Source organism: Pseudopipra pipra, chromosome 6 (assembly GCF_036250125.1).
Source record: "Pseudopipra pipra isolate bDixPip1 chromosome 6, bDixPip1.hap1, whole genome shotgun sequence".
Lineage (NCBI taxonomy): Eukaryota > Metazoa > Chordata > Aves > Passeriformes > Pipridae > Pseudopipra > Pseudopipra pipra.
This window is the reverse complement of record NC_087554.1, coordinates 36,830,158-36,839,576: the sequence shown is the minus strand read 5'-3', so window position 1 is coordinate 36,839,576 and position 9,419 is coordinate 36,830,158. Positions and strand designations below refer to the sequence as shown.

General features: G+C 35.2%; 1 long non-coding RNA gene across 1 annotated transcript in view; it reads left to right on the top strand.

The window, feature by feature from the left end:
- Positions 1-4,226, top strand: part of LOC135415967 (uncharacterized) — a 69,494-nt gene extending 65,268 nt beyond the window's left edge. The window contains exon 3 of the long non-coding RNA XR_010431372.1: positions 596-4,226. This is a non-coding gene — a long non-coding RNA (uncharacterized LOC135415967). The remainder of the gene's footprint in view (positions 1-595) is intronic.
- Positions 4,227-9,419: the final 5,193 nt, after the last annotated feature.

Sequence of the window (9,419 nt, the reverse complement as noted above, 5' to 3'; positions counted from 1 at the left end):
AGGAGCAGACTTCAAATTAACATTTCTCATCCCTAATGAACAGTAATCTTGATTCAATACATCAAAATAACGTGTCACAAATGGCTACAGAAAGTACTGGGTTTTTTTCAAGGATGATGTGAGGATAAGTTTGTGATAATGATGTGAAGGTTATTGAATGAAAATTAAACCGCTTAATATTTAATGGGAAGAATTAATCCATGTTAAAACTAGCCATAATGTTTTTTTCTGTCCCATTAAATTTTACAAGATTTTAGTTATTTTTTTTTGTTGTACCATAGGAACAAATCAGATCTTTCCTTACGAAAAGGAAGGAAGGGAATAATTGGTAATCATCATGTCAGGCAATGCGATTGTTATACAGACGACTCAGGTTCGAGTTTATCTACCATTGTTCCAGTGCTTGGTCAGCCTAGAGAAATTTTACATATATTTTAAGAAAAAATGTGCTAGGATTCCATTGAACGTGGTAAGTAATGGAGGAGTAAATGATGGCAGGCATAGAAGAAAATATATGCTAAAGTTTGACTACCAGACACTGACCTTATGATTCTGGATTCCTGACTACCATGCATATTTTCTGTATTCTTTTCAGTAAGAAAACAATTTCCCTTGGATGAAGATGACACCGACTTTTACTCCTCAGCAAAAATAACTGGGACAACAGAGGAAATTTTAATTTAAAAAGAACTTTTCCTTTTAAGTGACATCTTTGTATAGGTGGAAATTATTTCTGCCAGTGCACTCACAAGTCAATTTTCAAGCATTGATTTAATAATAAGAAGTAGCACACTGTCTAAAAGTAAATGTTTAATATATATCTATCATCTATGCACAAATGCCTTCACTCATGAGTCATAGGAAGAGTCATCATTAGAGGATAATCACAAAGGCTTAAAGAAAGGCTGTATTAACTCATTCTTCTTACAACAGCACAAAAAGAGCTGTTGCTCAGACCTGAAGGGGATCAAAGATTTTAAATGCATACAGGTTTGATTTATGAAGCAACCAAGAAAATCCAACTCGTTTCTGTTATTCACTAATCACTAAAAGATATAACCTTATTTTTATTGCTTCCAAATACCACTGATTAAGAATTTACACAAGGTATCTGACCTCAATTGCAATGATTACTGTCTGCTTCACAGTGTTTACTGCATTTAAATTCACAGTGTTCTTGTGAGATAAAAAAGTGCAATTGTTCACACAAATGAAGAGCTAGTAGATTTTAAGATGAATGACAAAATTCTAAAAATTATTTAGATGGCTTGAATCCTACTGATTTCAAGGAGCTGAAATTTATTTTTCAAGGGTATGTGTCAGAAGTGATGGGCAGGATTCATCTCACTTAACTTTAAACTGTCTAAGCAATTTGTCAGCTCTCCCTCTACCAAAATGCAGGGCTACAGATCTCTAGAGTACAATTCATTCTTTCCCCATGCAGGATCTAAGCCAGATGATTGAATAAATCTTTGGAATAATTTTATTCTCCACTGATTACATAAAAAACCTAAATGGCTGGCATAAAATGTACATTGAGCATAGTCAAATGGAAGTGAAAAGAAACCTACCTGGTGGATACCAGAGAAGTTTTAGACCACTTTAATGTCCATTCCAAATTAACATGAGGGGTTTTCAGCCGTTGTAACTTGCTTCCACTGTACCTAAACTGAAAAAGTCATACTGGCAGGGAGACTGCTGAGCCATGGAAATAGGATGTACTTCTCCTCCTAAGAAGGAATTGTCATAATAAGCCTCAGAGGACTTGCAAGATTTATAATTGTCTAGGTCTTCCGTTGTGAGTCTAGCCACCTTATGGCTCAAAGCTCTAGAGTTAAGTTGCTCAATGTTGGAGCAGCCTATATTCATCCTTGTTTGCAGTGGGAGTTAATTTCTTAGATATGAATATTTCAAGCATTTGAAACCCTTTAATTCTCATGTTATTTTAAAATTCTTTCCCTCAAGGTTTTTAACACTGGACAACCACTAGGAAACATGTAAAATGAGTACTTTTTGTTTTAGTCCTGTTTTAATGTCTGGGTGTTTGCAAAATTAAAAAGATAACATTACAATAGATAATGACAGTTGTAATTACTTGTAGTCTCAATATAGACTTCTATTGGGAAAATATGTCTTACTTTACTAGATTTTCCCTCTAGCATACAATCATAACTGGATAGGAAAATCAGACTCAGTGCAACAATTCAGCAAATAAATTGAGGACTTCACTTTCCAGGCCTCACATACTTGACATTCTGGTACTTCAAAGAAACTTGAAAAATTAAAGAATGGAATGTTATTGGCAACATCATCTACTGCTCACTAAAGGTCATGTGTAGATTCATAAAACGGAAGGGTTTTCTTTATAACAACAACAAAAAAATCTATATTTCATTACAGTTGCACACTGTGGTGTGACTGATTGGTTGTTGCAGAGCTAATAAAAAAGATGACTACTTGCAGCTGATAACATATCCTATTTCCATTTAATTTGATGGTTTTCTGCTAGGCTGTTGGGAACCTGTAATCACAAAACATTGAAGATTCAGCTATTTCGAAGCTTGGTTGCAATTTCTACTGTTTTCTGACTACTTAGCCTTACTTAGAAATATAACCTCTTACTATTTGTTATGAAGATAGTCATTAAAGTATACACTAACACTGTCATATGTAAAATTCACTATCTCCAACCAAACATATGAGAATATGTACTACCTTTTTATGCCAGAGATAATTATAATTTTTAATTTTTTTATTGGTGCCTAATTACTCTAGGAATGTACTATTAATAAACAAAAAGGACAGTTTCTGCCTTAAAGGACTTCCAAGTACCAGCTAGAGGCAAAAAAATCAAAGAAAGTAAGGGCAATTTTTGCACAAGGGCAGAATTGGGACAGATCATTTCCACAAAGAATTTGTACATTAAAACCTTACTTATTGTTTTAACCTATTTTTAATACAGAACCTGGGACCAGGTTCTGTAAATCAATGGTAGATACAATTTTAAAAACCAACGTGTTAAACTAACAATTACTTGGAAATTCAGTGGTCCCAAAGTTTCTGGGGGGTAAACGTAGCCAGATATACCTCATTTAGCTGCACAAATACAACAGATATCAGAAAACCATAATGGCTTCCTATATAGCTGTTGTCAGATGGCAGAAAGGGCCTAACAACAAAGCCAAATAAATGTTATTTTAATTGTTTATTCTATGACAATTTAAATATGGACACGAAACGTAATGCATAAATATTTCTAGATATTTTTTTCTCCTCAACCTAAAACCAGGGGACACAAATTTCCATCATGATATAGGAATCATTAGATCTATACACAGTCTCAAAATGCCAAAGCTAACCATGTGATTGTGTTCCTGAGCTGGTCTCATATTAGTTGGGTGCTTTTTTACTTTCTCAGCTTAAGATATCCTCCCGCTGAGGAGGAAGGATTTGGCAGAAACAACACTTGATGAACTGACCACAACCCATGAAGTTGAGCCTGGGAAGAAGGGAAGATGGGAAAAGGGCATTTTCAATTTTCTTTCTTGTTATTCTACTCTTATATAATTGTTAATAAATTAGAATAATTTCCCCAAGTCGAGTCTGTTTTACCATGGTAGTAATTGGTGAGCAATCTCTCCGTGCCCTTATTTAAATGCAGGAGCCTTCCCTTATACTTTCTCTCCCCTGTCCATCTGAGAAGGGAAGTGATGGAACAGCTTTGGTGAGCACCTGGAGTCCAACCAGGGTCAACCTGCCACAGTTGTTGTGATCATTTTGTTGTATATAAATACTCACATCTTGAAACAGAAGAGGAAGGCATCAGAGCTGGTGAAAGATCTGAAAGGCATATCCTATGAGGAGAAGCTCAATACTTTGGGCTTGTCTAATGTGGAGAAAAGGAGGCTGTGAGGCAAAACCTCATTGCTCTCTACAGCTTCCTGAAGAGGGGAAGTGGAGACTAAGGAACTGAGCTCTTTTCCCTGGTATCCGGTGGCAGGAGGTGTGGGAATGGTTCATCACTGTGCCAGGGGAGATTCAGATTAGACATTTGGAAGCATTTCTTTACCAAGAGGGTGGTCAAACACTTCTTAAAACTTCTTGAAAAGGTGTCAGTGCCCCAAGCCTGTCAGTGTTTAAGATGCATTTGGACAATGTCCATAATAATAGCCCTGAATCAATCAGGCAGTTGGATTAGACAATTCTGTAGATCCCCTCCAACTGAAACGTACTGTTCTGTTCTATTCCTAAGATCAAACAGGAAAACTTTACAATAGCATCCTCCAAAGGTTTCTTAAATAAATAATAGAAAATACCATCGTATTTCTGCATATTTGCTTTTAAAAAGTCTTTATTTCACTCTGTCTTTCTTTATAATCTATAATGTAACATCAGAGTTGTTATGAATAGCTGGACTTTATGCCTCTCTATAAATTACTTCTGAAAACTTGTTTTAGTCTGCCCCACTCCAGTTGTTGACTTAATTGAAGAAGAAACCTTGGAGAAGATATAGTTTTTACTCACTGTGAATTGCATACTTTGCTTTTAGAGGTATCATTTCTCTACTTAAATCTTGAAAATATTCCAAGTTTTTTCTTCTGTAAATATGAAGAGCTTGGGCACTGAAAGCAATGAAGGCTTTCTTTCTAATTGTTACATGAAAGGTCAAAAAATATTTTAATTCAACTTAAATACAGGCAATCAAAACCAACAGACTCAAAATCATTCATATGCTTCCCTCTTTAATATACCCTGTGTTACCACCTTAGCACAGGAAACAATTATATTTGCCTAATTGGATTTGCTCAGCCTTAATGGTTTCTCTACAGAATTTACGCATTTCCAAAAGAGTTACAGCAAGAGACATAAATGTGTGTGATTTTAATTTATTCATAAATACTAAAGAGAAATAGAAAGATAAGATGTTAAATGGTATTTCAGAGATATCAAATATGAGATTTTCTGGAAATTTAATGCAGAATTATTACCATCCAAACATACAAAGAAACTACATCTTTATTTGTGCTTATGTAACACACGCACCTTATAAGAGGTGCCAGGCTAGTAGCAAAACTCTAAAATTCTTTTCTGTTACCAGAATACAGGGTTAATAGGGATGACTTATATTATTACCAGAATATATTTTTGCATTAGGACTTCTTTTATGCAAAATTTGACTTATTTCTTTTGAAATGTTCCACTGAATATGACTATCGGTTAACAGACTATGAAATAAGACATTTCTTGGATAGTTTTTCCTGTGGCCTTGAGTATGGAAACTACAGCCTGTAGTTATTCTTAAAAATGCTACTATAATTTTACTTAAAATTCCAGCATTATTCATCCATAAATCCTATATCAGCGTGTCAAATACTAAGGGCAACTATATTGTTAACTCAATCTAGCAAGTAATTACGAGCACATGTATAGTGTTCTGAAGTGAGAAGATGACTGGACTGTGGAAGACCAGCCTCAAACCACATAGATATGTAATTTGACAACTACCATTTGCCTTGAAATTTTTGCATGGTCTGAGCTATAATGAGCAAACAGGAAGTGTTTCTCCACTTCCACATCTATGTATATGATCCAGCAAAAATCTGACCGCAGTGCAGGACAAGATATTAAAATTAACTGCACCTCTTCGCACTGAGCTTTGCACAACTACTCTCTTGCATGAATAGTTATTTTTGTGTCCCCATTCTGGGAGTGCAATGGATTCTGCAGTCATTGGCTTTTTCAAGAAACAGAAATAAATGGTTAAGCGAAGCAAGATTTTATAAAAATAAGTTGATAAAAAAGCACTTCCGGAATCAATTAAAAACCCTAAGATGAAAGTCAGAAATCAGGAAGAGGTAAAAGACAGGGGTGTGGCAGGAAGAGAAGAGTATCTAATTCATCTCCGGATAAATTAGGTGGAAAAAAGTAGAGTAAATCTTACTGAAAGAAAACTTTGAGTAGTTGGAGACAATCCCTTAAACAGAAAGTTCACACAGTGTGGACAGACAGACTAGGAAACCATGCTGGCGAGAGTAGAAGAGTGCAAGAATTTGTGGATGCTGCAAGGAACCCTACTTCCTCTGGAACAATTAAACATCTGACACTAAGACATAGAGAACCCCATGAATTTGGTAGAAGAATGCTATGGCCTAGAGCATAAATTCTTGTAGTGGACCTAAGAATACTGTAGTCCTTTTATACTTCTGTAGTGACTTTCCATGGTAGTTTTTTTCCCCTTTCAGTGCCTTGATTTCCCCATCTCTAATATACAAATGAGAATCCTAGCCTTCTTTCAAGACTGCTAATAAAATATACCAAAACACAGTTAATATTACTGCAGCTGTACAGAGACAGGTTCTGTTCTAGAATCTTTAACAAGAGCATCTCCTAAGTATCACCTTTGCTGTCAGTGAAACTGTAGCAGTATAGGTCCTAGAGAGTTTGTTGGTAGTAACTGTTGGTTAAACGTAATTTTTAAAAAGGGGAATTTCTGCAAGAGTGAAAGGAGAAACTACAGTTTAATTAGATGAGTGGATCTATGTAATGACTTGCCAATAGCATTCTCTCCAGCCACATACTCTTGTCACTGTCCCTACACTGGCTTGCATGCTTGCCTAACCACTTGGTGAGGCAATTAAATTTGCTAACCCAGCAGAAAACTAATCTGGGGTGGGAAGGCAGGGGGAGGAAATAGGGGGAACAGTACTATTCTTTTCAGTGGTAACAAGCTGTTAGATTGGCTCAACTGCATCATATAACCACACCATGATTTTTATGCTTGGCAAAGTATTTAGACTCTTGTTCACCAAAGCAATTAAAAGTATGTATAAATTGAGCTGTATGAGCAATCTCACCCATATTCAGTAGAACATTTACCTTTACACCTAGGTTTTATATGTATTCCTATTTATCTAAGTGTTTTGGTCACTGGCTGGCATTGTTCATGTGCTTTGAAATTGAGCACATTTTTAAAAGCAGCACTGAACTAGAATTGACAGAGTTTGAAACTTCGTTCTGTGGTGCTATACGTGGAGATGCAGTCAGTTCAGCTGTATGCTAGCTTCTAATTTCTCAGAACTCCATTGTAAACACTTATCCTTGTCATTCATACCTATAGCACGCTGTTTTTTGGTGTTTGAGAAGCATGGTGTTTCTGAGAAGGGTATGAGGCATACCCCCTTTGATGGGTATGCATTTGGCAATTTTAAATGCAAACTTATTTTGATATCCATGTAGTTAGAGGAGCTTTATTTTCTCTCTGTGTGTTAAAAAGACATAACAATAAAAAGTAAATGAATATAAAACTTTGCAGAGGAATCACTCAATTTTGTAAGTGAAACAGCTTTTAGCATAAAAAGCCTGGATCTTCAAAATGATCAAGTAAGATTTTCACTGTTTATTTTGTAGATAGGTTTTCAGAGGTAGAAAAATGTAATTATAGGAAAAGCAGTAAAATGTGAGCTGGCAGAGGCATAAAGTGCAGCACTTAGAATAAGACAATTGCCTAAATTCCCTGATTGACAGATGGATGTCACATTAGATGAAAATGATAACAGATTTAGTGGACTGAAGACTAACTTCCTCTTGACAGTGCCCTGACCCTTAACCTACAATCTGACTCCTGTTAGCTTCACTAACACAGGGTAATTGTCACAGGTGCAGGATAAAAGAAACCCTTACAGCAGCTACCAGTGGTCAGAGGCTTATTTCTTTTGATGACCAGAAATGCACTGTTGAGATATAGTCAAGAAGTCCTGACCTCTGATGACCTTTCAGGGCATTAAAATTTACCCCTGGGAAAAGGAAACTATATAAAAGGAAAATATTCTGTTCTGACTAATGCAAAGCAATATTTTAACAGTGTAATAATTAAGTTGACAAACAAAGTTGAATGATGGTAAAGTAATTTATTTTCATCAACACAAAAGCATGTTTCTCACACAACTGTAACAGGGTTTCAACAAAGACCAGTATTATACACTCAATAGGGTTCATAGGTTTTATAATTATGAATAAATTCTTTACTATGTCATACTTGAAATATTTGTATTATTCCAAAATAATTCCGTTGTATTTATATGCTAATAGCATCCTTTCAATAGAAGCCAGTTCTTTGAATTGTATTTAAATTTTAGGAAGGTAGAGGATTGTAACAGTGTTTATAAATGACATGCTGACAACTGTGAGACTTCACAAAAGTTTGTAGCTCCTTCTGTTGGAAAATAGAGTACATTTTACTCTTTTTTTCTCCAGCAATATGAATGGGGAATTCAGAAAACATAGAGCAACACAATGAGCTATGCAAATATATTCTATAATAGAAAACAAAATTACTGTGTCTCCCATTAGAGTGAAGTCAATGCAGTAACCTGTCCATGTTGGGTTTTTTATGCATAGAAAAATTAATACTAAATAGGAGAAAAAAAAAAGAGTAAGGACTGCACATCTTATTAAAGTGAAAGTCAATGTGTTAAGAAAACCTACCTTTGTTTTCAAAACGTTTCATCTTGGAAAATGAAACAAAACAAAACAAAAACCCCACAATCAACTTCTTAAACACCTGACAACAATGAATTGCTGTATTCAATTATTGTGCTTATTGGTGCTTAATACCGGGACCATCCAAATATTTATTCACTAAATATGAAGGGACAAAAACAATGTTCTAAGTACAAGAGACTTACTGAGATCAAGTTTCTGCTCAGAACAGTAGAGCTCTAAAAGACCTCTATGCAAAAGGCACAGATTACTCTAAAATTAGTTGAAGGTTCTTATTAAGGTCATAGGTCTTGCCCTGTGGTTATTATTCATCCACAAAATGCTCTGATAAGTAATATGACACTAAATTAGTATACACAAGCCTTGGGATAATTGTGTAAAGAAAATAAAAAGATTAAGTTACTCCAAAAGGACTATTATACAGGTAGGCAACTTCAGTCCACTGTGAAAGATGCAGTAGAATCTGGTTTTATTCTGACACATATTATTAAATGATAAAAAATATAAAGATTATTCCAATGCAACTTATTGTCATGAACACTTACAATAATAATGCCTTTCTTCAGATTACCATCTTTTCAAATGTGATGAGATCATCAGGTAACAGTGTAAGATATGAAGGCTTAGCACTCTATGTTTTTAGCACATTAAAAAAAAGAAATTGCTGGGATAATTAACAACTACCTATTTGTCTGTTGGCTGCATTCATTATGTCTGCACAAATTGGAGGTCTCCAAAATCTGTGCAGTAAAATTTACTCTTTGTTCAGGAAGTTCCCCTTGGATTTGGGTAAAATTCTGGTTTGCTGTGTCTATTGTAATTGTGACAGGCAGTTGACATGTCTCATAGTCTAAATGTAGTGGCAAGCAGGGGGTGGTACAATGATGAAAAAAACTGCCATTCATTCTTGTGCAAAGGAA